General features: G+C 32.2%; 1 long non-coding RNA gene across 1 annotated transcript; it reads left to right on the top strand.

The window, feature by feature from the left end:
- LOC133191764 (uncharacterized) lies at positions 1–4,227 on the top strand. Its single transcript, XR_009721735.1, has 4 exons — positions 1–331; positions 2,592–3,025; positions 3,195–3,279; positions 3,390–4,227. It is a non-coding gene; the product is annotated as an uncharacterized LOC133191764 (long non-coding RNA).
- The last annotated feature ends 1,732 nt before the right edge of the window (positions 4,228–5,959 follow it).

The raw sequence follows: 5,959 nt of genomic DNA, 5'->3' as shown, positions 1-5,959 counted from the left end.
ACATTGATTTCCCAAGATGTGGAAATAGCAGCTGATTTCCCAAGATGTGGAAACAGCAGCTGCATCCAACAGGACTTGGTGGAAACAACTGGAGGAGACATGCCTGATGGACGTAGACTTTCCAAGATGTGGAAACAGCAGCTGTGGCCAACAGGACTTGGTGGAAACAACTGGAGGAGACGTGCCTGATGGACATTGACTTTCCAAGATGTGGAAACAGCAGCTATGGCCAACAGGACTTGGTGGAAACAAATGGAGGAGGACAAGCCTGATGGATGTTACCCCCCCCCCTTTTCAAGACATTTCACAGCAGATAACTGACACTGATCAGGTATGTGACATAATCATGATCCATGATCCACTAGATTACTAGTATCTTATTAATAAAAAGTTCCAAATTACAATGGCTACAATTTAGAATAAATTAACATATCTTAGCTAACCGTAATATTTTCCTAGGATTTGTTAAGAATTTCGCTGGGGATTCCAAAAAACTTTGCTATATACGTGAATCCACTACATCCATGTACGCACTAAATGAGTTTTACTGAACAAAGCATCAGAATTTAATTCGAATTAGCTTTGCTTAGCATTTACATGGAGCTAATGCAAAATAATTTGATAGGCCGTTAATTTGAATTAAGCTAATTCACATTAAATTTTCCGAGTGAATGTGGTTCAAGTTGAATTCGCAGTAACTTGCATTTTATTGGAATTAAATCACCTGTGTGAGCAGGGCATAAAATGTGTAGCTTCTGTCAGACATGTGAGGAAACAATTTTTCATATTATTTCATGTGGAATTCCCACAGTGGGAATGCCAGAGGGTTCAGGAACATATAATTTCTTCGAAGCTTATAATCAGGTCGAGTACACTACCTCTAATGGAAGGTATTTTTCATTACATGACGATATTTTCGTCAAACCCATTCTCCAATCAATTGAATGTGTTACGTTGCAAAGCATATGACAGTCTACTATGTGTTTACTATTAAACAGCTACATGAGGTTTTTGTCGTTATAGTGCATAATATTTACTTGGTCACTGGAAAAACTGTACAACTTCTTTTTCATTTTATATGGCTGAAATTGAAAGATTATATACCAAAGACAATGTTCCATGTTCACATTGAATATTGAGTATTCTATTAATAGTTACATCAAATACTGTCTAAACTCTTTGACATACATGATGTCTTACATACATAATGGATACATTGAATATGTTTTGAAAATAATGAAAACAAAAATTGCACACTGGTGTATTGATGTTTAGATCTAAGAAAAATATCTTAAATACAAGTTATTACTTTTGACATACATGAATAGATATATGTATAGATACACAAATGCAATCAATGACAGAAAAGTATATCCTTAATTCTTGTTAAAAATGTCAACAAAAAACATCTAGATTTTTCATTAAGCCAGTACTACTCTTATGAAAATCAAAAAGAAATCATTTTAAGTGGCAAATGAGTACCATTTTTAAGATAGCATTAGAATATATGTTCATAGTATTATTACAAAGAAAAAAGGTTTTGAATTTTAAGGTAGCTAGGTCGCGGGTTTACTGAAAACATATCCTGAAAATTTGATATAATGCAATATGTTCCTTAGAATTTACAGCATATGAAGTGTAATTTTTATTAAATTTGCCTACATAGTTTTATTGTTATGTAACTGTAAACGTGGAATAGTTTTTACTACTCTTTTTACGTTTTACTATTGAAATATATAGAAAAATGACTTTTTCAGGCTAATTTTGCAAAAAGAGTTTCTTTAAAAAAGGTTGGATAACTTTTTAAAGATGTAGACGAATTAGGAATTTCAAAATGTCAAGATGATCGAGGTAAAATTAAAACTATTGAGATGAAAAAATCAATACGTCTTCTCGCTAGTTTTTTGCTAAATAATTTCAAAGTTGCTTTTACATTGCCAAAATGTTGTGTTTATGGCGTTATTTATGACTTCAACTTCGTATGTTGATCGTAATCATACACGTTAACAAACGAGTATTAATAAATTTACATTTAGAATATGCAAGATCTAAAAGGTGACATAGATGCAAAATGTAACTTTATTCATCATTTCACTTATTGCGGAAACATGTTAGGATGACCAGCAACTTATTTACATTTAAGTATTGCTCACAAAGTCAGAATGAACGGTAAAAACATTCCTCGTGCATAAGAATTAACATGCAGCGACAACACCGCAAGTGATAAATATTAATTTTTAGGATGTTCATGTTCAATAAGATACCAAGCATTACACATGAATTTGATCACTTCATTTGAACAAGTATGACCAGATACACTAACTGTCCATTTGGCAGGTTGGGCTACATGAAATTTTAAACAATTCAATGCTACATTTGTACAAAATGAAATTCAGTGTTTACTACTGTCCTTGTCAATCTAACCTGGAACTAAAGATGCTTGATATATGTATGAAAGTAGAAGAAATCCCACGTTCAAAACCATTTTAATTTTTGTGTAACTTTGAAAGAAAAAGAACTGAATTGTTTGATATGTGCATGAATGCATACCCTGACTTTGGGAATTACCTTACTTTTACTTTCATTTTCAGTTGTTTTTGCGAATGTGCATTTTGCTGGAAAACGAATCTGACATATGCCATGTGCACCTTGAGATTTTAACCAGATAGAGAAAAATTGATGAGCTTTCACTTAAGGGGTGTCCCATCCTTCAATGAAAATTAGGGGAGAAGCTGTGTGAGAAAACATTGACATTGTCACCTATAGGAATTAAATGTATTAGTGGACTATACCCAGACTGATGGATTTGACCCTCTATAATGTGGAAATGAGCTTCTACACCAGACAGGAATTGGTGGAAAAACTTGGGAAAGACAAGTCTGATGGATGTTGACCCTCTAAGATGTGGAAATGAACAGCCACAGTCAGACAGGAATTGGTGGAAGCAACTAGAAAAGACAAAACTGATGGATGATGACCTTCCCAACAGGAAGACTTATCCCTGTGGAGAACTGTCACTGATCAGGTATGTGACATAATCAATGATCCAACATCTTTTTTTTAAAAAAGTATGTACAGCAAAAAGATATTATCTTAGAGCATTATAATATTTTACTTAGATATATGTCTGTTAATATTCTTTTATTAATTTCTGTTTATACTTAGATGCTGAAGTATTAACTTCTATGTTATAGTGTGCTTTGATGACAATATCCAGTAGGAGACTCAAATAAAGCCATGTGGATGTGCTTGACATTATGAATGACAAGGAGCCCTCAGGTATGGAAATAATTTAAGTCACCCAAGTATGCCATTCTGTAAGTCTCTGTTCTTCATTTTACTTCATTGATCCTATTGGTTAATTACCTTTTTTTCTCATTCACTGACAGAAAATAGAAGTATTGAAGAGGCATATCCTTGTGATCGCATGTGGAGAAAGACAAAGATAGATGACCATGTAGAAAGCCAGATTATTTTGCATACACAAGCACATCCAGTTTACACTGTTATAATCCAAAACAATTTTTTTTTGAAACATTTGTTTTGGAAATGGGTGTCTGAGTTGTAAGAGGGTATGGGGTCACCCACTCAGACACGTGGGTTTTCTCCGGGGGCTCCGGTTTCCTCCCACACTGACCCCATTCTTTTTCTCTGTGCCAATGTAAATATCTTTATCTATTGTTTTGCTCTGATGTTATTTTACTTAGTTTGTTATATTTTATATAAAATGTTTAGATGAAGTAGTTGAAAGCTAGTTGTTAAGTAGACCTTGTCGATACCCTGGGGCATTACTGGTTGGAACTTCGTGGATCCTTGGCCGCTACGGTTGCCAGGCTGGCCTGGGGAGGAGGGGTTGAAAACGCAACTAGTTGTAGGCTGCTTTGTCTTTAATAATCTGTTTTCATTTTATCTAAAATCAAAGAATCATATATGTTGCAGATATAATGATTGTTAAATATTAAATTAGTATTCCTGGAATGTACAAATTCTGTCAGCTACTGTACCAGTAATAATTTGTATAGTCAACTCTGATTATTAGCTTATTGTGAAATTGAATGCATTATATACTGACTAAATCTTCAGTAAAAGTAATTGATTATAAATTTTGATGTGAAATTATGATTTGTATTTAATAATGTAAAGTAATTGGATCTGAACATGTTAAATTGTGATCTGTTAATGTTAAATTGTGATTTTTGAATGTCAAATTGTGATTTTTGAATGTCAAATTGTACCTGTCAATGATTTGTTTATGTAAAATAGTGATTTGTGAACGTTTGTGAATTTAATGTCTGATTTCATTGTGCAAAAAAAGAAAACAAAACAAACAAAAAAAAAAAGCCAGGAAAAAAAAAACAAGAAAAGACAAAAAAAAAAAAAAAAAAAGAAAGAAAGAAAGAAAAGAAAAGAAAAAAAAAACATAGTAAAAAAACAAAAAACAAAAAAAAACAAAAAAAAAAAAAAAAAAAAAAGAAAGAAAACAAAGAAAAACAGATTTGAAAGAAAAAAATATATATAAAGGAGCAAAACAAAAAGGCACAAAACTTTTAATGCTGCCTGCTTGAATTAACATATTTGCATGTTTTTTCAAGCAGAAGGTTCCAAGCCCTTAAAAGCAGAGGAGAAGTTTTGGTATCTTATGACATATTGACATTACTGAATGTATGCCAAAGAAGATGGGCAGACAATGACAAGCAGAATACCTATAGTGCAATGAACATGAAGGTAAAAAATTAAATCTCATTTATAACAAAATTTTCTGTGATATTTCATCTAACATAGTATACTTAATGTAAAATCTCTACAATTTGCAAAAAATCTCACAAAGACTGAAATTATTTGCTTATAAAATAGCATACACACACTAAAGAGGGCAAAAAGGATCGATATGTCATACTATACATTGTACGTATTACACAACTTTTTGATATGAATGAGTTTATCCTCAAAGTTTGTGTTTAACTATGCATTTTTTGGTGAACAAAAACATGGAGCAATTAGACCCACTATCTCTTAAAAATACACTTTTATGACACAACATTTGTATCTTTCTGAGAAATATTCAGAGACCATTTAGTTAAGAGTCATATCACAAACATGATCTAAATGCTGCTATTCATCAGGAGTTGTGTAGCATAGTGGCTAGCATGTTAATCTCAAAGGAAATTGATACATGTACCTAGGATTTTTATTGCTGAGGATTAGAAACCCACAAATACCACACTATTTTTTATGGAATTCCATATACAACAGCCAACTGCTCACGGTTTTTTTTTAGTTCGCATTATAAATATTATACCTTTTTTGGCATTACATTTGCAGGAAAATAATTCAATAGCTTTTTTTAACAAGTAAGGTGGGGGGGGGGGGGGGGGGATGGTAAAAGTGTATATAACGTCAGATAAAACTGGGGGCCAAACTTTTAGTTGAATCTGTAGAATATTTGTGTAACATTTGTTGATATATGTAATCTATTTATATGAGAAATACTTTTGAAAATTATATTACAAGGCATTTTACTATATTTAAAAACAATTTAATTCTGGTTATAATGCAGTATTTGATTGGATAAAAATTTTACTTTATATCGTATAATATGGGTTGCCTACGTCTCAATTACTTGAGTCAAAAATGTATCGATCCGCCTTATGTTACATTTAAATTTTGTACAATTTGAAGTTATTTTTTAAGGACAATAATCTTTTTTTTCTTACACTAACTGAATGAAAATTAAATTATAAGAAATGAATTTAATAGCTATCCAATTTATACGGTATAAACTGGGTTGGAACAGTTTACGCTTTTCTAGAAACCTCTTGGCAGTTTATAAAGCGTAAACTGTTCCAACCCAGTTTATACTGTATAGATTGGGTAGCTATTAAATTCATTCCCTAAAATAGTAGATCCTAAGCAATACAAGAAGTAATTTCAACCCCGGGGAGAAGGGGGGACAACCCAA

This window comes from Saccostrea echinata, unplaced genomic scaffold (assembly GCF_033153115.1).
Source record: "Saccostrea echinata isolate AGI-Se365-2 ecotype Australia unplaced genomic scaffold, CSIRO_AGI_Sech_v1 ptg000024l, whole genome shotgun sequence".
NCBI classification, from domain to species: domain Eukaryota; kingdom Metazoa; phylum Mollusca; class Bivalvia; order Ostreida; family Ostreidae; genus Saccostrea; species Saccostrea echinata.
The sequence above is the reverse complement of the archived record's forward strand: the minus strand, read 5'-3'. Positions and strand labels throughout refer to the sequence as shown.